Below are 27396 nucleotides of genomic sequence, written 5' to 3'. Positions count from 1 at the left end.
TATAAAAGTTGATGTCCAACATTAATGTAGCCGTAATCAAAAGTGAAATTATGATTCTTTTTTTGGAAAGGTGTTGGTTTTCCTCTCTTTTCGATTGTGCAAAACGTTATCAGAAACCAATCGTCGCATTTACGTGGATTTTCAAAGTTTGGCGCTTAGTTCATTTTTGCATAACACGGTACAAATATGAACCCAGGTAAGATTGCAGTTCAAACAGTAGGATCTGTCTCATATAGATTATATGTTGAATGTAGACGTTAAACGTCATCATATTTACCTAGAAACAGTAAGCCCAGATTATGAGCACGAAATCCGTGCTTGCCAATGACTTGGCTTGATGGCAGATTAGTTTAATGATGTTAAATGGAGAGTACATTTAAAATATATTCTCTGCTTTCCTTCTTCTATTGAAAGAGAAAATAGTAATAATTTTATAAATTCCGATTTCATATTGATTCCTATATACTAATAACAAGAGCAACCCACATTATGCTTTATTTTTAGTTTAATTATGCTTTATTTTTTTTTTTTCAAATTATGCTTTATTATGCTTTATTGTTAATTTCAATCATTATTTTACATTAACCGTGTATTTACTTTACATTAAATGTTCTAAACATCTTGATCTATTTATTTATATTTTATGCAACCAGTTTCTCTCATATTTAAAGAACTTTCTACTTAATGCACTGTAAAGAGATTAGGGACGGCGCCAGGAACGCTTGAGGGGGTGGGCGGAAAGAGGCGGACCTAGTTGCTGGGTGGGCGGACAACGAAAATGAGAACTGGGCAATGTAGACATTTTTTGACAATAATTAAATTTCAATTTTTATACTCTTTAGTTAGCTAAGGCTCAGACCGAAATAGGGGAGAAACAAGGATGTGGAACATCTGTGTTGGCCTTATAGAAGGTGCCATTCCAGCATTCACCTGGTAAGACTGAAGAAATGCAGGACTTAGGATGGGCTGCGGGAGTTCGTGGCAATATGCTCGACCTACCGAATTCCGCGTGGCACACACACTACTTCTACTTTCAGCTTTTTAAATAATAATAACGGTGTGTTCTGTGTAGTCGAAGAAGTTCAAGACTGCTTTAACTCCTCTCCCTCCAAGAATGCACATGAATGCATAGAAATAAAAGAAGGTTCAAACAACGCAGACTAACAGATAATACTCTACTTTTCGTTAATAACATAAAATACACAATAAGTAGGTAAAGTAAAACAAGGATAAAATAGGCTGCTGCAAACATTTTTATCTTTGAAGTATTTATTACAAGAAAGCAAGAGGCAAAAAATATAAATGAGTAACTTCAGAAGCAATGCTGTCGTCTTCGCTCTCTCCAACATCTAGTTCATTTTCACTTTCCTCGAAATCGAACACTTCAAATTGCGAATCCTGGTTGTCACATGTATTTGTATTTTTTGTCTTTTTCCCCATTGAAGAAGAAGGATTATCACTAACATCAACGGATTGAAAATCGCGCTTCTTTGAACACGAGAAAGACACCGAGCCTGAGAAGAAATCGCTAAATTTTTTCGACATATTAGCTGAACAAGCACCGACCGCCAAGACTTCTGAACGCAACAGAGATCAACTCAACAATGCTATAATAAGGGTTTTTACAAATCTGTTTAATGCCACACGGGTAAGACATGTGGTACATTGCTGTAAACAATTGCAAGTTGGAACCCTCTTATAAGAAGCTATCGCGCCAACACAAAGCAAGGGCGCCGATTTCTCTGTAAATTTGGGGGGGGGGGCATTCAGATGCAGAAGGCATGCATGAGGATTTTAAGACAAATTGAATTCAAATTATGCCAAATATTGTATATTCATAAATAAAATGCGGGGGCGCACATGGGCTTTGGGGGAGCCCGGGCCCCCTTGGGCCCCCAGGATCGGCGCCCTTGACACAAAGCACTACTGTCCTCCCTCTCTTTCCCAAAATGAGACAATAGATAATACTGGCCAGCTCTGTCCATTATTTAGTTGGCTTTTTAGAAAGCACTTTTTTTTTTCAGTGCAGCACATACAAACACTGGCGTTTCAATAGCACGATTGTGCGTGTGTGTTAAACTTCAATTCATTAATCACGACTTTTGGCATCCATTATATTACTACAAGTATCTGTCTTAAAATCATTGTCCATTGCAGAGTTAAACAGAGTCATAGAACCTATTACATTACAATCGAAAGTAATACCTATTGCTTGTGAAGTACAGGATGTCACCTTCAGTGCCGGATTTGCGTATAAGCTAAACAAGCTATAGCTCTCTTGGGGGCCCCAAAAACTTTAAAGAAAAAGTGGCTGTAATGTCATTTCCAAATAATATTTGGTCTAGGAATTAATTCGTGCGGGTGGACAAGAGATGGCGCAACGAACGGAGCGTCCCACAGTTCCGTGTATCCACACCTGTGTTGCAAACCCCTGTCATCGCGTATCGTTCGTAGTATAGGGCAGTGGATTAAAGCGTCAACAACACCAGTTTGTAGTTAAGTGAACACGGCGCAATTTGTGCCTGATAAAGTGTTTTTGCGGGGTGTCCTGCTGCATTACTTTAACATGCAGAAAAGTGCGACTGAAAGTCATCGTATTTTGGTGGAAGTGTATGGTGACCATGCTCTAGCTGAGCGAACGTGTCAGAAGTGGTTTGCACGGTTTAGAAGTGGTGATTTCGGCTTGGCAGACCAAGAGCGAGCTGGACAGCCAAAAAAATTTCAAGACGAAGAATTGACAGCATTGCTCGAGCAGGATTCGTGACAAACACGGGAACAACTTGCAGCAGCATTAGGCGTTGATCAAACAATAGTCTCCAAACGCTTGAAAGCCATGGGAATGATTCAAAAGATGTCACATTGGGTTCCATATGAATTGAAAGACAGAGACGTTGAAAGACGAAAAACCATTTGCGAATTGCTGCTTCAACGACAGAGCAGAAAGGGGTTTCTGCATCGAATTATTACGGGTGATGAGAAGTGCATCCATTACGAGAACCCTAAACGAAAAAAGGCCTGGGTGAAACCAGGTGAACCAGGTCCATCACAACCAAAACGAGATATTCACTGTGCAAAGGTTATGCTGTGCATATGGTGGGATATGAAAGGTGTGGTGTACTATGAGCTGCTGCAACCGGGTGAAACTATGAATGGAGAACGTTATCGACGACAATTAATGCGTTTGAAGCAAGCTCTGGCCAGAACACGACCAGAATGGGAGAACAGACATGATAAACTTATTGTTCAACATGATAACGCTCGCCCACATGTCGCAAAACCGGTCAAAACCTATTTAGAAAATGTCGGATGGGAAGTTTTACCCCACCCGCCGTATTCACCAGACGTTGCTCCTTCGGACTACTACTTGTTCGATTGCATGAACAACGATTTGATTGGACAGCGGTTTACTTCTTCAGAAGATATCGAAACATGGGTCTCTGACTGGATCGCTTCCAAGGATGAGGACTTCTTTCGCTCCACGGAATCCGTACATTGCCTGACAGATGGGCGAAAGTGGTGGCTAGCGATGGACAATATTTTTCTTAAGGTATTTATGTATTTTGTGTTTGTACTACAGCTTCAATGTGTGCGTACCAACCGCACGAATTAATTCCTAGACCAAATAAGAAAAACCAAATAAGATAAAACGCACATACAACAACGGTGTTCTGTACTGTTATGTATTAAGCTCTCATGAAGCAAGTAATAGGGCCCTGTTTTCCAACGCGCCTGCAATGGGATTTCTGTTGCCCAGTCCCGCTTATAATGGAACCCTCGTTTCCCAGCTCCGCTTGTAATGGGGATTTTGTTTCAGAGCCCCATTTGTAATCGGGACCCTGTTTTCCAGCCATTACACTTAGCTACTTTAATAAGACTTCACAGCATAAGTGATACAGTATCTTGTATGCGGATAGAACTCTAGTGCTACCCTTTCTTGTACTATTTGGAATTCGACAAGAAATTGAGTCTGGTAACAGTGGATGCTTAAGAAGAAGGCATAAAACGACAAGCTCGCGAAATAATAGTAAAATATAAAGGAATTACAGCCCTAAGCGGCAATAATCTTTACATCGCGAAATTATAGCTATTTTATTTCGCTGTACGTAAGTATGAAAAGTAGTTTGCAGAAGTATTTTCATAACTTTCAGAACTTGGCACTGATTTTCATAGTGATCTATAGAGTTGAGTTGATTTTGAGTTTAACGTCCCTTTCAGCAGCGAGGCTACATGAGACGGGACCTACTGATTAACGTGGAATCCAAACCACATGAGCTCCCACCGGGAATCGAACCCGGGTCTCCCACGCCAAAGGTGCGTACGCTAACCGCTTAGCCACGGAGGAGCTCATATAGTGATCTATAGAGTGCGATAATGGATCACTAAAGGCAGGGGCGGATCTAGGTGCGGAGAGGTCTACGATCCCAGTTTTTTGAGTGACAAAAATAATTGAAGCCATTACTTACATATTTTTGAAAGTTTAGAGTTAACTCACGATATATCTATCATAATCTGGGTTTTAGTTGCCCCTTCTCCAGTTTAAACCTTCTAAGTTCACCTCTGGTTCCAGCGAATTTGTGTCGTATTACACCTTGTGTAATCTTCGAGGGTTGCATTCCATTTTGAGTTACTCCAGTAACCTGACCTGGAAAAAGCTCACACGATTAGTTGAGCTTCAGGCAGTAATTACCAACCCTGGATGATATTTAGACTGTATTTACTTACACGGATCCCTGGAAACGTTTCAAACTTTACCAAACTGAATAGAAACAACTTGAAATGAGAAATGATGCGGTCTCCACATATTGTAGAAGCATGGCGTGGAGCGTGGATCATAGTTGGTGCAAAAAGATCGGCAAGGGACTTTATTGGTACCAAATTAAACTACCGCTAATTTTACAAATTTTACAGTTTTTCTGTAATGTATTCAAAACAGTAAGTTAAGTTAACGAAATATACACGAAAACGTATTTACTTAATAGATATGTATTAGGTCCATAAATTACCATATAGCATATATTCAAACAGAAAAGGCGAAATTTTGTCGCTGAAAAAGAATGCTAGAAATAAATTGGCCCCATTATCTTCAATAGCTTAGGGCCCCATCAAACCGAAATCCGGCACTGGTCACCTTTATTCTTCTTCTTCTGTTGCAGGGGTGTCATTTCAGACTTCGCTTGAGGGGGCAAGAACACCAACAACATAAGACTTTCACAGTTTGCACTAGTATATTAGTAGACAATCGATAAAGTATATGTATTCCTCAAAATCTTGCGGGGGGCAATTGCCCCCTCCTGTCCCCCTTTAATGACACCCCTGTTCTGTTGGGGTGGGCGGATGGGTGGGCGAGGCCATCCATCGGGTGGGCGGTTGCCCACCCCCGCCCACCCTTAGCGCCGTCCCTGAAAGAGATATGCTTTACTCGAGTCAGTTTCTTTAATCTTTTGTGTGAGCCTTAGAGGTGTACATATGCAGAAAGGGAAAGTAAAAGATGCCACCAAAAAGTACAAAAAGTGCCGAGGTTCAAGAGATACATATAACAATATAGTGTGGAGTTCTTGTGTACTATTCATCGTTGGAGGAAAGTTTCCTTCTCCTTTTCATTTTTTCTTTTCTTCATACCAAAGGCTTACACCGAAAAGTTTACATAAATAAAAATAAGCTTTTCATTGTTGCATTGTTATGTTCTCAATGATTTTGCATTGTAAATATTGGTTTTAAAAAATATTAATACAGTATGTTATACTTGTAGTTAAATAGAATTTTTCAATAATTGCGCTATATATATTTTAAATTATGCTTTATGCTTTATTTTCTAAGATTATACTTTATTATGCTTTTAAAATTAGTTTCTTCTGGACCCTTAAGCAACCACAACCATGTTCAAGGTACCAACTATATGTGTACATTGCTATTATGCTTTTTATGCTTTGGGGTTGCCCTACTAATAATTGTACGAGTAGTTCTACTGAAACTGAAAGTGTATAACTGATTGTATAACTTTTGTTTTCAATATTTATTTCTTTATTGGATATACTAATTGTAAGAGATACTGTAGAACAATTTTTCATGTGGATTCATTGTTCAAATACAGTTTCCATATCTCACATTATTCCTCTATCGTAGCCGGAAGTTATAGATGTACTATTTCCGGTTTCAATATTGAATTTGCATACTTCGGGAATCTACCGTAGCTTCACAATATGTAACGAAGCTTACTTCCTATTTCTGAAAATGCAACAATGTACAACTTAAGTTAGAAGTTTATGCGGGTTAAGAACCCACGGTATTAGTACTAGAAAACGTTCTCAAGAGGCTAATAACCTCGCAGACTGCAATAAGATTAACTCGTTCTTTGGTGAAGTAGGCAATGATATTTATATCATTCAGAATACAGTCCAAAACCACATAATTCCATATAATGAAAATAATTTCTGTTCAAGTATGAATCCGATTGAACTATGTAATATAAGTGATCTTGATGTTCAGAATGCTATTAAAGACCTATATTCGAACGCAGCTGGGCACGATGGTATTACGATAAGATTCTGATACTGGTTTTACCACGTATTATATAACCACTGACACACATAATAAATTATTTTTTAAGTACCCGCTCCTTTTCCAGATCATAGGAAGGAGCAGTTGTAATGCCTATAGCTAAAAAGCAAAATGTTTAATCTCTGAATGCCCTTACAGCTATTATCTTGTTACCAATATTATCCTAAGTAATGGATAAACTTGTATATAAGCAACTCAATGATTTCATCGTTAAAAATAATATATTTCCAACACACCAATCAGATTTTCGTAATTTACATAGTACCACAACTTAACTTTATGTCATCGATTATATTTATCGAACATTAGATGAGAATGATATATCATTTCTGGTAATGCTGGATCTTACAAAAGCATTTGATAAAGTTAATCACGACTTACTTTTAGCTAAAATAAACTACTATAACTATTTTTCTAACACTATTTAATATTTCAGGTCACATTTCTAGACAGGCAACAAAGAATGATATTGAGAGATCTAAAATATGCAATATTAAATAGAATCGGTCTTTAAAGGGGATTGTCACTAGGACTCCCGATATTTTTTCTATACACAGAAGACACCCAGAAATTACACGCTAAAATACATCTATGTGCAGAAGACGCAAAACTCTGTTTAGCCACATCTTCAAAGCATGCATCATACTGTGCGGTTCTCTTAAATAAGAATTTAGAAACAATTAGTGATTGGTGCTCATCCAATTGCTTGAAAATAAATGTAAATACATGCAAATTCACCATCATAATGATTAGAGAAAATCTGAGAACATTGAAAAACCGGTAAATTAATATATCAATTATAAACATGCTTTAAAACTACTCACAGTATAAGGAAAAAAAGACTTGTATTAATACTAGATGGGGAGCTAAATTGGAAGTAAGACATGTGATTAATAAATCGTTATCCATCTATTGTGACTAATAAATCGTTATTAAGCATTCGATTATTGTATAAATGTAATGAACTCATAAATACGAACAAAAATTGTATTAGGCACACATTCTAATCTTTCAATCATTCGTCTATTGTAAATTTGTATATGACCAGCCACTGTAAAATCCAAAAAGCCCAAAATTCCTGACAGATTTATTTGTAACACACAAAAATCTTAACGTATTTTACCACTACTAAATAAGAATATCAAGAAAGCAATTGTTGGACTTAAACTGCAGGATACATAAAGTCCCCCCACAAACATAATGGTCCGGTTTACCTTAAAACTAAGCCGACGTTTTAAATTGAAACTCACCGACACACAAAAAAATGTTCTCGAATACTCGATATCCCAGGCAAAGACTACGTTTAAATATAACCAAGTGCAGACGATTCTTTACCCTTAAACATTGGATAAAGAAATTTATTTTCTATCAACAAAATCTTAGCTTGATCAATTATGTCTTGAACTGCAGCAAATAAACTACTTACATATGAACTTTATAGTGTTGAGTGCAAGTATTGAGTTATTGATAAAATCGTTTAATTTTTATATTATCTTGCTTATGATGTATACATTAAGCCCTGTAGATACCTAAACACTACATTTTTCGCGTTTATGTGAAAGATTTTTGATATTTTCAGGTAATTTAGTCTTCATGTAATTATTTACTGCTAGGTTATAGAACCAGAGACTAAGTCCCTCAATTGAGAAAGAGTGGTAAGGACCAACAATTTGCGAAGTATTGAGTTTCAAACGATATCAGCGCCGTAGACATAACGCACACTAGAATTAAAATGAACATTGACAGTGTACCATATCAAGGAAGAAGTTACCAGCTGAGGCAATGGTGACAAATACCACAATACGACCAAACAAGAGGTAAGTTGTACCAACGAAATTTAAAATTACGTGAAGAATCATATAAGCAAACATAAGATGAATTCACAACATTTACTAATCAAACTAGATCTAAGTTGAAAGCTTAAACTTTGAATATTATTATTATTATTATTATTATTATTATTATTATTATTATTATTATTATTATTATTAATAATAATAATAATAATAATAATAATAATAATAATAATAATAATAATAATAATAATAATAATAATAATAATATAGGTTTCTGAAAAACTTCCTTTTAAATTTACATACTACATAAAACATACAAATTCATAAATTTGCATCTAACATGTAAGCAAAAGTTTCCCAGCCAAGGAAGACACATGGTCAATTTTAGGATTAAGACACGTTATATTTTCTGAGTACTTTTTTTTTTTTTTTGTTTCAAATTAAATCGGTGTACCAGAAACAATTCTACTTATATGACTGCACTTGTCCGGAAAGTAAAACATTAATACTTTCGGTAATGTAACTTTTAATTCGTTTTTCGAAACATTTCCCACTCGCTTGTATTGTTGTGAAAACAAACAAATTTCAATTATTTCAGTCCAATGAGCAGACAGAAATTTGAATGGCTAGTTTTAGACGGAAGGATTTATCGTAGCATTTTTCGTAGCAAAAATCGTATGATCGATATCCTACCATGTAAAGTAGCAAATGCTATAGCATTTCACATTCCATGGCATTTCTTGCCGATAAAACCTGCTTTATTTCGTAGCATTTTCACCAGCATTTCTGGTCTGATTGCAGCGCTGTGGTGTGTTAAAAGGAAGAGAAAAATTTCGTGCCAAATATCCATGCTCTTGTTTTGTGTGGGAAATAGAATTGTATTAAAGAAAAATGAGTTGGAGTAGGGATGCTATTATTATGCTGATTGAAAATATGAGGAGCATCCTTGTTTGTACACTCCGCATCAAAAACATTGCGACACCTAACACCGTGCAGCTAGGCCACCCAATATACACCTTCTTATCCCATAATCGTGTCTGGTAGACAGCCCCCCTCTCTCTCCTCTTTTCTTCTCTCCATAACTAAAATTAGTTAACATCATGAACGCAATTCTAATTTCAAACTAATCATGCATTAGTATCGATGAAATGAAATAACAAAACCGAGACGAAACAAGATTCATAAGTTGATTTAGGGAGAAACTGAAACACACACAATGAAAAATTGAAACCAATGGATGTATATTACACAGAGGTTCAGAAATGAGCCAGAGAGAGAGAGAGAGAAGGCTAGAGAAGAAGAAGAAAAAGAAAAGGGAGAACAAATAAAAATGTGGGATTTTAAACTTAGTAAGAAAACAACCTAACATTATAAAGTTCCGTTACCAGAAATCCAACAGTAATATAGAAATAACGTTTATATATATATATATATATATATATATATATATATATATATATATATATATATATATATATATATATATATATATTTTCAGGACTATTCGAATATATAGAGGATGCCTGAAACATCTATTAGGTCACTTTTAAAAAAAGATAGCATACTCAATTTCCAGTAGAACTGTAGATCTCACATACACATCTAAGATATTGTCAACAGTTTAACACATGCATTGTTTCCGCGTGGTGCGGTTGTAAATTCGGTAGTGTTCATTGGATGTACTGATGCAAACCACATTCTAATAAACCCAGTAGGTAGCGTAGGTCATATCTTCCATTCCAGACTACTCATGCAAAGCGAAAAAATAAAAAAAACGAAAATAAAAAGGAAGAAAGAAAGAAAGAAAGGTAAAATTGAATGAGTGCTATTTTACTGGTAATTTTTTATCAGAAATATCCTATAGTAAAAGTCCAAACCGTATCATTATGAAAAGTTACAAATGTTCAAATGGAAAATTGGATGTTCCTTATAGATGTAGCAAACCTTGCATGTTTCAAATTTCAACGTGAATAAATCACATTGAATTATAGGATGGAATCAAATTTGTATCGAACTAGTATAAATAAAATTTTGTTTTCAAATAATCAAAGAGGTTGCCATTTTCTAGTCTTTTCCGAAGGTTTATCTTTTCCGAACATCCAGCATCACTTTCATCTCTTGCGAATATAACGTTGTAATTTGCGCAGATAGAATGAACACGCTAGAGCTCAAACGGATCATAGTGTCAGTCGGATTATGTTGGTTATCTTATGGACCACCACTTGGTCGAGGATTCAAAGCCGTAGTGACCCAGTAATTCGACTGAGACTCGGTAACCCAGATGATAAAAAAAATATTTTCCTTATTCCCTTGCGTTTAAACAGTTTTTTTCAGAGATGACCAGGACTGGAGATGTTATCCCCAGAGCACAAAACCTCGACGCTGAAGTTGGCAGTTAATTACATTTTCCAGACCAGGTCTATCGGTCTTTGCTCCGTTTTAACTTTGGAACATGCACACGCACATGAAGTGCGTGTGTACGTGAGAGAGAGGGAAGAGAAGCGGTCACCAATATACATTCACAATGAACATATATGCTGGTATTTTGGAAAAATACTTCATTGGTCCATATCTTTTACTAGCTTAATTAAATGGAAAGTTTTATCCTTATTTTTGGCAAACGTATTACCAGAACTCTTGGAGAATATTCCCCTAGAACTTCGTCCGCGCATTTGGTTCCAAGTGACGAAACCCTGTCCCATTTCTCACATGATGTGTTAGAATATTGAATCGTGTATCCAGAGCAATTGATAGGACGAGGTGGTCTAGTAAGATGACGTGCTTGTTCACTGGACCTATACCCATTAGAATTTTTTTTCTGTCGGGACGCATGAAAGGCCTCCAAAACGGAACACTTGTACTGTCAGGAGAAGAACTATTGCAAGAATTGTTGTCGAAGCATCAGGGAAGCACCACCTACGTTAACATGTGCCAGGGACTTACTGCGTCCACATTACAATTCCTGAAGTGACGTCATTGGAAGGCGTTTCGAGCAGCTTTTCTAGAGGTGTGTCTAAACCTATTTCTTGCATAGTGATGTCCTTATTTCATTGCTATTGATATTTATTGTTTCATTGTTATACAATCAAGTACAGTTGACACAATAACAATCATCTGGTCTCTAGATCGATTTTCCTTAACGCATTCCGTCAAAATTTGCCATTTGCATAGTTTGGACAAACAGTTCAGTCCGACCATCTCTAGTAATCTGTTATACCTTCTGCTGAATCACTTGCACATCCATTACCCATTGCTCACATATCATTTTAATAGCTTCATCTGTGTTTACGGTTATAGATTGCCAGATCAACAGTACCCGGTGTTCGGAATAAACCGTGTTGCATTTTTGCTTCTTTACTGTTTCAGGACCTGCCCTAGGTAAAGGTAGGTTTGTTCCTGCACTCATTAGGTTATAGTCTTATGACTTTTCTCAGTTCTGATAGCACTACAAATAAGGTCGTGACCTACCGTTGGTTTCGAATCAGTTGTGACCCCTAGGAACTGAACCTTGGATATTGTGATATTATTCGTCAGTTGTAGCCAATGTGAGTGCACAATGTATTCTCAATTTACTTACAATTTCTTTTCGATATTCGTATGATAATTTTATATACTCATAAATCAAAGAGGAAAGGAAAAGGTGAAAAGAAGGTAATTACTTTCAGTGTAGATTCTACTATGTTCCCAGATATGACCGTGAGCTCTTCCATTACAGTGTGTAAGTGCGGGTTTTCATCTATCTGATCTTTTCAATGACACTGTTACCATTACGATTGAATAGCAATACCATGTGTAATATGACACACATGGCCAAAAAACTGTTGGTTACCGATATGGGCAGGTATCTTACCAGGAGTGTCGTGGGTTTCCTCGTGGTTCTCCTACAATCTAGCATATTTTAATTCCTTCAACTCTTTCCGTATTTCTTTAATCATCCATCTGTTTTAATCTACGAGAAAACACTGTGGAATGTCAACTTGTTTAAAACAAACCCGGGAGAATTTGTTGCCAACTTTTCTAGACATATCTACCTTCTTAGCACTACTCCCTCTTTTTGTTGTGTAAGTAAAATTGTTGCTTTTATGTGTCATCACCTCCCATTCCTTGTTAACAATCTATTATTCGATGCGTAACGGAAGGAAAATGGGAAACTCAGTGGCAGTGGCGGCTGATGGATTGCGGTTTCGGGTATTGCAATACGAACTATCGGAGCAGTGTTTCTTTCGGAAACAATGTTCCGGGAGGTTCACATAGTATTTCTGGGGAGTACTGCTGGTACTATTCTATTTATTATTATACTATAGACATATTGTTTTGGTCTCCTCCGCGGAAGCACTCTCAGAGCTTCGGAAAAGCAGTGGCCCCGAAAAACATGTCTGGAAGAAACACTGGATCGGAGACAGAAGATATAAACTGGACTCATTGACTAATAAGAATAACTTTAGATGCAAATGCTATGTGAAATGTTAAACTAAATAAAATCATGTTTAAAAAATAAAAATAAAATGCGGAACGTTTTATCCGATTATTCAGCTTATTTAATTAATAAAGTTCATTCTTCTCTTTTTGACTGGAGCTAATCTGTATAATACGCGCTGAATGAACTCTGGTATTCTAATTATAAGGCTTTTCCGATGGAAGGCTTAACCAATGGTGATAACCTTTCTTGGGACATTCAATTCATTGAAAGTCTCAATTCTTTTCGACATGGACAAACGGTTGTCACCTTTTGCTGACGTCGTAGATATAGTTAATAATGATTTTAGAAGTTTTGTAGTTTCACTAAAGAATTTTTCTAGATAATTGCAAACAATTCATTCTAGCAAACCCAGTCCCTGACAGTGATACACATTCTTCTGTAGCATAAACTGAAGACAGTTCGTGCTAGAGATTAGTGTTATAAAAGAAATGTAAATTGAACACACTTTATCCACAGTTTATCAAGGAAAATTCAAAATGAATTTTGGAAATATATCTAATGTAAGCAATATTACTTTCATAAGAAGCCCTGCGAATTTAAACCGGATGTTTTTTCGAACACTCTAAAGAATTGCCCTTTGCTTGTTTTGTCTAAGCCTTAATTGCAAGTTTTTCCTCAGTGAAGAGATGGGTAAATTGCTTTTCTTTTTGTAAGTTATTTACAGAAGTTATTGTATAGAATTCATTGAGAATTTGTAGGTTATTTATAGAATTGTAGCACACAGAATGCAAATAAATCTAATAACTGAAAACCAAAACAGCTGATACAAATAGATATATGAATCGCGGATGTCACATATACAGCAACACACACACGTGCGTAAACGAAAGACTACATTCCAAATCATACATCCTGGTTGTAAGCAATGCACGATGAACACAATTACTTCCACATGAGGCGAAACAATGCTTAGGAATGACATAAGTTCTGGAAGGCAAACTTTGAAACCCGCCAGATGTAGGATCAGCATGTAAGAGAAGCCAAAAGTCAAAGAACGTCAAAACAAACAGCATTGCCAGTTCTACACCAAGAAATGCTTGGTAGAAGTTTCCAAATTATTTGAAGGGGTCCAATATGTCTATGTAATATCGAACCTCGTTTTATTCTGCAATCAACAAAAGATTAGAAATTGTTAATTACTGTCACCTATATTTTTAGAAAAAAAATGATAGATTATTTTTATAAGAAAAGTAAGATACATGATGAGGTGTAAAATAAAACATTTAGCCTACATCAATCATTCCTCTGTTATATAAGTATAGTTCTTTTAAGAACGCCTACAAATGTTAGTCGAGTTACGAAATTTTTAGGGGGGTCTGGACCCGGTGGACCACCTCCTGACTGCGCCCTGAGTATTGCTAAGTAGTTCCAAATCCAATGTGGCGTTTCCCATCATACAGTTTTATCTGGAAAGTTATCAAGAGTATAAAATCCATTTATTTTATAAAACAAATATGTGTATACTATAAAATAAAATACTATCCACAGAGTGGAAGAGGATTCTATATATTGACTTCTTAATATCTGGTTCACAAATTACTGAACAAGAAGCCATCATTAAACTAAGAACTAACTTCTAAATGCGTGTTTACTTTCGTTTGTTTTTTGCTCTACTAATATTTTCTTCCTTATTTTGTAATTCTGCAATCACTTTTTTTAATTGTCATCATATTAATTTGCTTCACTATAGTCCTAATTTAAAAATGTGAATTCATAAAAATAAATTCCATTTGTTAATTGGTAGTGAAATACAATTCAGAAATCTTATTTAGTGCGAAAAACCTTCTCGTTCACTGCAAACTTCGCCGCGTTATTGCAGAAGCACTGCATCGACCAGGGTCTTTAATTTTTGAGATAGGGGAAAAGAAACTTAACATTCGCTCCAATTTTCGCGCTGCAAAAATCTGGTCGTTGTATGCTCGCTGCAATGCAATATAAATTAGAGAATCTGTGATTTTTTTTTTTTTGCTTTCTAAAGCGGATTAATGGATTTTACAGTTAGACTATAGAAGTAAAAAATATGTTATTTAAACTATATATGGGAGAATTAGAAAGTAAGTTTTTCTATCCTTTGCTGCTATTGGTAATAACGTTTTTTCTTGAAATCCTTTGGTTGTTGCGCAACGTTGCAACACAAACACTAGACGCCACTGCTCAGTGGTAGTGTGTACCTATATGGCAAGGGATTCGTGACCAAGTGAGTTTCTGATGAAGAACTATGTATCAATTGTTCCTCTTTTCGTTTTATTGATTTGTTGATTTATTGTAGGAGATATTCTAATTTTCTCCCAAATCATCATGCCACTAATTCTTCCAAAATCATTAACTATTTGTAATGTCTATCTCCATTAGCACATAGGTCATGATCGTGGGGTCATAATTCTGCAAGATGTAAAGATTTTATTTAATTTCATTTTAACCAGTTCATTCAGTCCCTGCTGTAGTTATGGACCTATGTACAACACAACAAAAATCCTCCACAATTTTCAAAATATTAATGATCTCTGAACCAATTATTACTTGGTGGGACGTCGTTCCACCTGTCATGAATCAGACTCATCTGTCCTAAGGGAATATCCGCTCGCCCTACTTCCTGTGGTGCACTTCCTTGAGCTGCTACTGAACTATTCAGAATCATTCATTTTTCGATAGAACATATAACATGCCTCTTCAGCTCAATGGCTAATATTTTCTTAGGTATTCGCCCCCAAATTTCATTTTCCCACGGCTTTGGACAGCCCTAACTCTGAAACTATGCACTTCTGACCAAAAGTCCATATGAACTTTTTTTCCTTATTTTAATATCAGGTATCACCTTTCAGTTTGTCTTTCTAGTTCAGTAACACACACACACACACACTTTCTCTCTTTATATATACTACTTGATATACTACTAAAACTACTTGATATACTGTGTGGATACAAGACAGAAGCTCTATCAAAACTTGCAAAAGAAATAGAGGGTATGTTCTTATTGCAACCGTAGCTAAACATTACATGTGCTTATTGTGTAGGTGTGATTATAATTATGATTGTTTGATTGCTAAAGGAATCATGGAAGGGAAAACCATATGCTTTTGTGTTGTGCATTTCTCACAGGAATCTAATATTCAATTGTAAAGTAATTTATTCTCGCCTTAAAACTAAGTGTCCTCAAAGAAGTTCTTTCTCCTGATTGGTGATTTCAATTTATCAGAAATAAATAATAGGGGAAGGTGTTGTACCTGTGAACACTTTTTGAGTTTTCGAAATTTTGGTGCTAATATTCAGTACTTTTCTCCCAATTTTTGTCGTATATTTGAAGTGCCATATCTTTGCTATCAGATAGGATGATTTTTAAACGTATTACATAATTACAGGAGCTCTTATAAGATATAATAAGAACATATCCGTTTTGTTCACAGGTACATTATGGTCGTGTACCATTGAACAGACCCTCTTGTACCTTTGAACAAAGTGATAATTACAATGTCTCTGCGGCAATAATATAAAAAGAATCCATAAATATTAATAAATATAAATGGCAATAAAAGGCTTAGCTATAAAATGTTCCCCAGAATTGAAATTTATTAATTTAATTCAAAATGGAAGAGAAGTTCTAACAAAAATTTGTGAACAATAAAGTTGAGCATAAACAACTCTTAACATAACCTTACCCTACAATCTTAGCAGTTCCATAAATGCCAAATGCCTTTCCAGGGTTGTTTAGATGCCATGTATCTACCGCTTGGTATGGTCCAAACACAGTTTTGTCTAATGGCTGTAACTTGCTTGAAGTATGTGGAGGCAGTGTCACCATTATTATCCCAACTTTTCATGCCCTTTCAATTGCTTGCAAACTAAGATCATATTCGTGGTTCAAGGACATCCAGAATTCGTTGATATTTTGTTGGCTTTGTATGGCTGATAAAATGGTCTAAAAACTGAGGAAAGCAATTTTCATTTATCCAACCACTAGAATTTGCCGCTCCAATTGTCTCACTTGGTGCCCTCTTTAGCTTAAAATGTTTGAGATTTAGCCTGGGAAAGATCAACATAGGTGGTACGTGGTTACCGAAGGCATTTACTCCCGCTATCATTGTCAATGTTTTTCCACGTTCAGTTGAAGTTGCTGCGCAGACTTCCTTCATTCCTTTAGGGGCTATACAATACTTCTGGATTCCTGAACTGTTGATAAGCCTGTTCCGGTCTACATTATATATCCGATCTATTGAGATTGGTGCGTAATTACGATGAACTCCTGTTAAAATTTCGAAGAAGCAGTTTACGTTTTCATGATTAAAGCTTGCGGATCGTACAAGACTAGTTGCTTCTGGCTACCTCAATGAAAATTCCTATTTGTGTCTTTTCAGAAACAAGCGCATCCACTCCTCACCTCCAATTTCTTTCAAATCCCACTGACTTCTGTCCTTCTTCCTCTTAGCAAAATTGTAAGCTAATTCTCTTGCCGACTTTTTACTCAAACCATCTTTGCATATGTCTCCAGGTACTCTGCAAATTCTCTCTCTTCACTCTCAGAAAACACCCTCTTTGTATCGCATCTAACACTGTATCAAAAAAGTTTCGAAGAACCAGACTTTAAGTACATTGTCACATGTTTATGGAGAGCAACTAACTTTACTTTGTAGATCTTGCACGTTTCACGAAATGAGATTCGTCTTTTCGGAGACGCAGTTACGGCACCACAGCTGTATTCATAGCTTCAGGATTAATGGGCTCTCTTTTCCCCCAGTCTTACTTCTCGGCATTTTACCTGACACACATATAAAAAGAAGTGAAAACTTAGAAACTACTTAAAATTATAACTAATAACTTCATAATCTAACCTAACCCACATAAAATATTTCAAGTTGTTTTAACTACTTACATCGTGTACCTTTCAACAGTATTATTTATCGTTTAAACGTACACGATGCATTAATGTTCATAGGTACAAGAGGGTCACTATGAAAAAAGTTCTCCATTAGCTTAAATTATGCACAGAAGTTCAAACTAAAAATACTACTGTACTCACCAATGATACTGTCCCAAGTTTGGAAAAATAAATATCACAAGTTGCGAAAACCGAAGAGCGCAAAACTCAAAAGGTAACTACAAAAAATCTTCATTTTTGGGGTGAAAAAATTAAAAAGAACATCACTCGGCACAACACTCAGTAGACAACAGCCAATCGCGTTTGTAGTGCTCTTTTTCATTTACTCTTCCAAAAGAATTTTAATCACTGCACCTATATAGCTCTGAATTTGAGAAAAGCACAGGTGTTCAAAGGTACATTGTTTCAAAGGTACAACGCCTTCCCCTACGTTAACTAATTTTGAAACAAAATCTTCTAAATGCAAATATTGATACGAATCTATGTGTTATTATAATCTACAATCATTAAATCATGTGACGCACGTAAATAATCGTACTTTAGATCTGGTTCTATCTAATATAAGGAATATAGAAATCACTATGGAATGTTGTCAACTAATTTCAGAAAATGTCCATCATCCATCTATAGTAATAAACCTGATGCAGCAGTGGATCGCCAAGGTAAAAATAAAATAACATTATATTTTAGGAAAGCTAACTTCTTAGGGATGTACCATACAGTTTCGTATATTGACTGGAGCTCGTAATGAACTATGGAAACGTCAACGACTTAGTTAATACTCTCTATATTATTTATAATGCATTCGTAAGATGAGTGCCGCTTAGAAACAACTCGAGAATGGCTTATCCGTGCTAGTTTACAAAGGAAATTATAACAAAATCTCAAAATTAAAACAATCTATCATAAGAAATTCAAACGTAATAAAGGACCAGTGACGTATTTAGGATTTTGTTTCGGGGGTTATGCACAGCAGGAGAAAGCAAGGAGCAATTGTCCACTTAAGTTTGAGAATTAAATGTATTTTAATCGATTGTCTACTAATATACTAGGGAAAAACGTGAAACTCGTATGTCGATGGTGGATCTTACCCCCCAGGCAAATCTGAAATAACGCTCCTGCAAACACGTTGACTATGTGTAATCTCATTTCAAATTAACTGATTTCATTTTAGAAAAAAATGGAAGTATTCAGTTTTATCTGTGTACGTTTTTACCTGAAAGCAAACGTGACAAGTTGAAGCTGAATACTGGTTGCAGTTTTAATGACAAGAACTGCAGACTGGTGAATCTTATGTGATATGATACAGACAAAAATTTAGCAGTGGATCTAACCTTTTATTCTATTCATTGTAGAAAAAGGAAGCATCCTCTTGGCCTACCTAATTTCCCCCGCTATTTATTTTCCCCTCTTGATTTTCTTTAATTCAAGCATTTACCTTTCTTTTAACTAAACGATGTAAATATCCCTTTGCTATAATAACTCAAGCTCCGTTATGTTGATATCCGTGCAAGTTGGTGTGAAATAGTGCTGTCGATTTTTTGGGACATTTGCGGTTTTCGGTTTTAGAGAAAACCGATTCTTTGAAAACCGAAAACCGCAAATGCGGTTTTCAAAACCGCAACTGGAAAAGCGGTTTTCAAAACCGAAACTGCTAAAGCGGTTTTCAAAACCAACATTTCTATTTTATGAAATTTCACTTTTTTCAGAAACCGGTTTTCGGTTTTTTCAAAAACAGATTTCGACAGCACTAGTGTGGAATACCAATTTCGCTTATGAGCTCCTCTTAGTTTTGGTGTTACTGACGACGGCCCAATTGAATCATAGTTAACAACGGTCGAAAATATGATAGGAGAAACGAAAGAAAGTAACAACTAAGAAAAAGAAACAGAAGAGTAGAATGCACGTAGTTCTTACATGGAATGAAATTTGAAAAATACACTACTATTTCTGAATAAAGAGCATAAAAAAATCGAAAGTCATTGAAATTATTAGCAGGCTCGTAGCCAGCCCAAAAATGAAGGTGGGAGTAGAAGTTGGGGAAGGGGTCGATCCAATCATATTATAGTTCATCACCGTATTAATGTACGTTTGCAAGCCTACTGTGAAAATTTTAGGAGGCTCGGCCCTCCCATGTCCTCCCGTGGATACGGCCTGATTCTTGGAAATAGTAAGAAGAATTGTTGTACACGGAATGCGAAAAATTAACAAATTTATTTCGGACCTTAAGCCTGATAGAAACGTCTAATTACGCCACTGCAAACGAGTATCAACAAATTCATTGAATTTCGTAATTAAATAAAGATACACATTAAGCTGGTGTACAGAACGTTCATACAAAAGACCAAGTAACAATACAATACATCAATAACAATAACAACGAATTATGAGACTTTATAAAAAATAAAACTAAACATCTTCCTGGAGAAGTGGGATTATGAAAGACGTGAACTTTATCATAATTAGAGCCCGGAACTTTGGCAAAATGCGTTTCTTTTAAAGATGCCTGTATCTGTACTTTTTAAAAGGAAAAATTCATTTTGTGTTGTTGTAAGTCTGTAGTAAAGTTTTTTATTTTGCCTGTTTTGCCTTTTAATAGCTTCAACAACTTTTGGATGTGTAAATGCCTTTTTTTTTTTTGCCTTTTTTGCAATTTTAGATACAAAAATTTCAAATTATAAATACTCATTCTCGATTAGGAGTGTCATTTTTTCATTGAAATATCTGCGTAGCGTAATATCATGTTCAACAATAACATTCACTTCAGATTCAGGTTGATTTAAAAACGATAGCTTAGACGAAAGTCCGCGAACTTTGGGATTGTAACAATTAATGCGAACAAAGGCGGTAGCGTGCTATCAGAAATAATATCTGCGCTTGCAACAAAGAGCAGCGATTTCCTTCAAGTTGTTGTTCGGGGGTCATTGTTTCCCCAATCGGCATCAAAAGAAACTGTAAAAAAGAAAGAAAAAACTAAGTTCAATCAACGAAGCATTCGAAGCAATATTCTTTATTCCAGTTCGAACGCACAAAAGGCTGCATCATGCCGAAATTTAGCATACCGTTGAGCAGTAAGTTACAAGCATACGCCCATGAATTTGGCGCAGATACGTTTACTACTGATGGCGCAGTTTTGTTGTACAAAGTATGTGGCAAAGCAATTAATCACAAGAAATACTTTGTATCTGAGCATCTGAATACTGTTAAACATAAAGATGCTGCTTTGAAAATGACGGGACAGAAGAAATTGTCCTTGATGTCAACAGTTGTTTGTTCATCCAATAGACAATCACAATTTTCTTTTGACCTATGGAAGGCTATCATGGCGGCGGGAATACCTTTCTGGAAGCTGGAAAGCAAGACACTAAAGAATTTCCTGGAAAAATACACGAAGGAAGTTGTACCGTCAGAATATACTGTAAGGAAAATATATTTAAATGCTTGCTATGAACAGACTCTGCAAAAGATTCGTGACGAAGTTTGTGGGGAAAAATTTGGATTTCGATAGATGAGACGACAGATGCTACAGGAAGATACCTAGCCAAAGTCATCATTGGACCCATGGAAACATCCTCATCCTTGTCATTGCTCCTGACTGTAGAAGAGCTCGAAAAGACCAATGGCTCATCAATAGCTCAGTTATTCACAAATTCCCTTGTTCTGATCTGGCCAGAAGGAACACAACACAATGATGTCCTCCTTTTCATTACAGATGCTGCTCCGTACATAAAGAAAGCTGCGCGGGCATTGAAAGTGCTGTTCCCAACATGATTCATATCACATGTTTAGTTCACGGCATACATAGAATCGCTGAAGAGATAAGAATGTTGTACCCTAAAGTAGACGAGCTAATTTCAAACACCAGAAAATATTTCTGAAATCTCCTTCCCGATGTCGGATTTTTAAGGAAGTAGCGCCCGAGCTTCCTCTTCCTCCACAGCAGATTATCACGAGGTGGGGGACCTGGATTTCAGCTGCAGTGTACTATGCAAACAACCTGGAAACGATCCGTGCTGTGATGGAACAATTATCAAAATAGGATGCTGCTTCAATTTCCGAAATGAAAAACTTTTGTCCTGTTCAGATCTCAGCAGTGATCATGCATTCATTTCAGTGCATTATGGTAAGTTGCCAGAGACTATTACGAAACTAGAGAAAAGAGGTGAAACGCTTCCAACATCCTTACAAATCTTTCAGGAAACAGTTGACCAGCTAGGAAAAGTGCCGGGGGAAAAGGGATTGGTTGTTTATGAAAAGTGCAAACGTGTTGTGGCAGCTAACGAGGACTTTCAAAAAAGTTTTGAAAATTCGTGATGTTCTTAACAGTGAAAAGTGTGTTAATCTTGAAATGAGTCCATCTACAATAGCTTCATTTAAGTACGCTCCAGTTACTTCAGTTGAAGTGGAAAGATCATTTTCTGTTGTAAAAACTGTTCTTTCTGACAGACGATTAAGTATGACTGTTGCTAACTTAAAGAAGTATCTTGAAAAAATGAAAAAATGAAATGAAATCTCTGAGTTTTACGTCCCACGTTTATGCCGGTTAGGCTAAAGGAGACGGTGATTATGAGAAATGAATGAAATGGTGGAATGAAGAAAGTGGGAGGAAACAGGAGAACCCCAAGGAAACCCACGAGCACGGTGTTTGTCCACCCCAAAGTCCACACGGCGCGAGCTGGGATCGAACCAGGGATCCCAAGCACCGGAGGTGAACGCTCTACCACTTTTTTCATTTTCTTTATTGCAGTAGAGTTACATATAAAACATGTACAGTCAGGTTACATGACTATCAGAGAACAGTTCATTGTTTTCTATTAGTAGAGTGACAGAGATCAGAATGCACGATTACATAGTGGTAAGACGTCCAAAGTTGAGGGCGTTAGTTATAAGCTTGAACAAGAGCTACATCGAGGAAATAGGCCTTGCTAAAAGGGAATACAAAGAAGAACTATTAGAGGCAAAAAAGAAAAGTTGGGATTTATTCCTAAAAAAGAATATAGAATCAGATCCATGGGGAACACCCTACAAACTAATTACACAAAAAGTTAACCCTCTAATATTGAGCACAGTTAAAAAACCTGATGGAATGCTAACTACGAACAGAGAGGAAACATTAACGGCATTAGCAAATAAGTTCTTCCCAAAGGATATAAAGGAGACAGATACGGAAAGTAACATCGAGTTAAGAAACAAAATGATGGAGGAAACCATTGATACTGTACCCGAAGAAGATCTGGTAAGAAATGAGGAGATGGAAAAGATAATGAAGAAACATAAAAACAAAAAAGCACCAGGAATAGATGGACTAAAGAATGAAATATACAAAAAGGCAAAAGATATTTGAACACCATATCTAGCTAGACTATTTAACTGGTTACTTAAGAAGCAACTTTTCCCAGATTCCTGGAAAGTTTCAAAGTTAAGTATCCTATCTAAAGGACCAGAAAAGGACGCCTCAGAAGTTGGATCTTATAGACCCATTTGCTTGCTTAAAAACATTTCCAAAATTTTTGAAAGAATAATCCTAAACAGGTTACAAAAATATAGAGACGTTAAGGATGATCAATTACAATATGGTTTTAGAACTGGAAAATCAACAGAAGACGCCATAAATAGATTAGTAGATAATATAAAGGAAAAAAGGTACGAACGAAAATATGTCTTAGCACTCTTTATAGATATTGAAGGAGCTTTTGACAATCTTTGGTTTCCCTCTCTTCTAGAAAATATCAGAAAATTAAATTTGCCTAAATACATAATAAACTTAATAAGAAATTACTTATTAAACAGGAAAATCATAATACCGAACGAAGAAGGAGACATAGAAATTGAGACCGAGAAAGGTTGCCCACAAGGTTCTATCCTGGGACCAACTTTATGGGACATTGAGCTACAACCATGCTTGGAAGTATTAAACAAGATGCAGGAAGTGGACATAGTTGTTGCATTTGCCGACGATATTGCAATAACAGCAAGTGGAAATAGCAGAAGAGAATTAGAAATTAAAACTGCAAAAATAATAGAACAATTAGACAAGTGGAGCAAAGATAGTAAACTAAAACTATCAACGAGCAAAACTAAATACCTAATTTTTGGAACAAAGTTACAACGAAACCCAATAATAAAGCTAAATAATATAAACATAAAAAGAGAACAAAAGATAAGATATCTGGGAATAATATTAGATGAAAAACTAAATTTTGATGCACATTTTAAATATATAACAACTAGAGGGAACAGCATAGCAAATAAATTAATTACGATAGCTAGAAACAAATATAAACTACCATTGAAAATAATAAATTTGTACCAAGAAACCATTTTAGCAGCTGCAATAACATATGCATCAAGTGTTTGGATTGGGAGAACATTAGAAAATAAAACATATAAGAATAGATTAAATAGACCACAAAGAAACATACTCATAAGATTAAGTGGAGCTTTTTCATCAACATCACATAGCTCATTAAGTATAATATTAGGAGTAAAACCCATGAATATTGTAGCTCTGCAGAGGGCAGCGAACTATTGGTTAAGAAAAGGAAATCTAGACAAAATCAGGAATACATTTGATAAAGAACTAAATACCGAAAAAGAAATTGAAGATCATATGATAGCAATTTGGAATGAAGATTGGCAACGGTATGAAGGAGCTCACAGAGTACATCAGATATTTCCAAACATAAAAGATAGACTACAAATAAAACATTTAAATCCCACTTACGGAATAATTTATTTCCTAACAGGACATGGACCGTATGAAGATTACTTGTATAAAATAAAATCCAAACGAACACCAAGCTGTGAATGTGGAGAAATTGGCACACCAGAACACCACATTATGTGGTGCCCAACAATGGAAAATGACGTGATACTAAGAAGGGATATTCGAAACAAGACTTTACAAGAAATATTAACTAGTAAGGAAGATTGTGAGAAATTGAAAAAAATAACTAATGAATACTCAGATATAAGAAGAAATATGTACAGAAGAAATTTAAACAATGGAGAGAATTAAAGTGATGAATGAAAGAAAATGAACGAATGTGAGACTTGTTCCTGGACCGGAGAAAAGACTCCAGGAGAGGAAACACAGGAAATCCGTGTCTCCCACCGGGAACAAATTGAATGAATGTATGCACCTCCAGCCTAGGGACTGGAAGAGGAATTCCGGTGCAAGAGTGTGTGAAGAAGAGTGCGTGAAGTGGAGAGTGGTGGTGGGTTCACGGAAGGGAATAGGGTAATGGCAAGAAAGGACAAAATGGAAAACACCGCATTTACCGTTTCGGGCGCCAGGTGAAGTTGGTGAGGATAGCACTGGGATACAACGGACCGGGGTCCACACTAAGTGCTCCGAGTGGACCCCGGACCCAGTCTATAAGAACCAGCCAAGATACCAAGGAACGCAAAATGAGCGGTTAAAATAAATAAATAAATAATGAATACAGTATTAGAGTTAAATGAAAAGATAAATTTTTAGTATGTGGAAGAGAGAAAGTAGACAATAAATGGAAAAACATACAGGCTGAAAAACTAAAAGCTTAAGTTAAGCCAGAAATTCGTGTGGTGCAAGGTGAAGTTAAATATATATATATACGAGTATATATAAATAGAAAGTCATAGGTGAAAAATAAGTGTCAGTGATTGTTAGTGTTAGTGACAGCAAAAGCATACAGTGTAGTGTAGTGTTAAGAATATTAGTTTTGGTGCACAAGTGTTAGTGTGGAAACACAGGTGAAAACCATTAGTGCAGTGAAAGAAATAGGTGAATACCAAAGAAATATATTTAAATATATATATATATATATATATATATATATAACATATGGGTGAAAAAACCTAATCATACAGGGAAAACCTGCAAGAAACAAGAAGAAGCCTAAGGAAAAAAGAAGAAGCAGCCAATAGGTAAAAACATAAATACGCAGAGAACACAGATACCAAACACACACACAGAAATACGCAAAAAACAAGCAATCTAGATTCAAACTTATTTGTTAAATTCTTAGTTTTTTTGTTTGTTTTTTGTTTGTTTTTCGTTTTTGTAAATTTTCCCTTTTTTTGGTCTCTTTTCCTTCCCTATCATTTCCCTCCCAAATTTTCCTATTTTTTTCTTTTTTCACTTATGGAAATAAAGAAAAAAAACAAAACTACTATAGAAATCATTCGCAATGATGATAACTCGTCGGTTTTCGAATGCTCTAGGTAACCGACTAAGAGTAACGCGACTGTGCGAATGTAAAAAAAAAAAAAATCTCACTGGGCATAGGAAGCAGCTGACACACATACCACAATTTTGATAGAGCATAAGTATTGAGAAAGTATATCCGAGACAATAAACACAACTGGCGTGATCGATGTGAGTGGAGAACATGCCGGATACTAGTTACGAGTGAGTTATAGTTCACATGGACTGTTTCAAGAATGGTAGAGGACGGATGCGGTCAAAGGCTTGGTGGAAATCAAGTGACAGGAGAGTACGACAGGCAGAAGAGTCTTCAAGGGTAGCAATAACGTCACGAATGCACTGTAAAAGATGGTAGATCTTCCTGTTTTCAACACACGCATATTGGTGAGGACCCACTAACTTGGCTAAAAAGGGGCGTAAGCGGTTGTTCAAGCAGCGAACGAGAATCTTGTAGTCAAAGTTCAGCAAGGTGATTGGCCTGTAATGGGAAACGGTAGTAGGATGTGATTGCTTCCTTAAAAAGATAGTCACGCCAGCCGCTTTATACGGGGTCCTTGCAGCAGGAGCAAAATGTTCGTTCACTATAGCAGTTAAGGTATCGCCAATAAGTGGAAAGAAACGTTTGTACCACTCTGCTGGAAGGCCATCAATTCCAGGAGATTTTCCAGACGAAGCACTCATAATTGCGGTTTGCACCTCTTCTTTGGTGAATGGAGTTTCCAGTGATTGCGCTTCACGTTGATCGAGCACACATGGGAGGCGATCTAAGAAGGAAGATGGTATATCAACGGTGTCCGATGTGCCATATAAAGTGGAGTAATAGGTGTAAAAAGTCCGCTTAATGCCTGCAAAAGTATGGTGGATGTTGCCTTCGTCATCCTTGATGTTCTCAATATATTTGCGTGTACCTCGTTTATATTCTGCCAAGACATGGTAGATCGACGGTTCTTCTTGAGGGTCGATGATTGTAGATTTCTGCGGATTTTCGTTCCTTCCATGCGACTGCGGGTCAGACACAACAATTTAGCTTGATACTGCTTCATGTAGAACAACACTTTTAGCATCAGCCAAACAACGATGGTAGAAATGGAAAAGAGTTCGGTGATCACGCTCCCGCTCAGCACAATACCAGCGACAAAAGCTGGCAACACGTGGTTTGAGATATTGATACCACCAGTCAGTAACAGTTCGAAAATGTCTCTGCTGGGTTCGCCCACTTGGTTGTAAAAGATTCGCAAAAATCATTATCCTCAAGAAGCGAAGTATTAAAATGCCAATAACCAGGCCCTCGTTCAACCTTGACATCAGGTATACGCAGGGTAACAATATAAGCATAAGGATCAGAAAATATGGTAGGTACAGTTTCAGCGTCAAATATGTTTCGGATCAGCCTGGGACACATATACATGCGGTCGATGCGAGAAGCACTATTACGGCTGAAATAAGTAAAGGCCTGCCGACGTGGAGAAGTAGACAGCCAGCTATCTTGGAGATGAAGACC

Source organism: Thermobia domestica, chromosome 14 (genome assembly GCF_964235325.1).
Source record: "Thermobia domestica chromosome 14, izTheDome1.hap1.1, whole genome shotgun sequence".
In the NCBI taxonomy this organism is placed as follows: Eukaryota; Metazoa; Arthropoda; class Insecta; order Zygentoma; family Lepismatidae; genus Thermobia; species Thermobia domestica.
The sequence above is the reverse complement of the archived record's forward strand: the minus strand, read 5'-3'. Positions refer to the sequence as shown.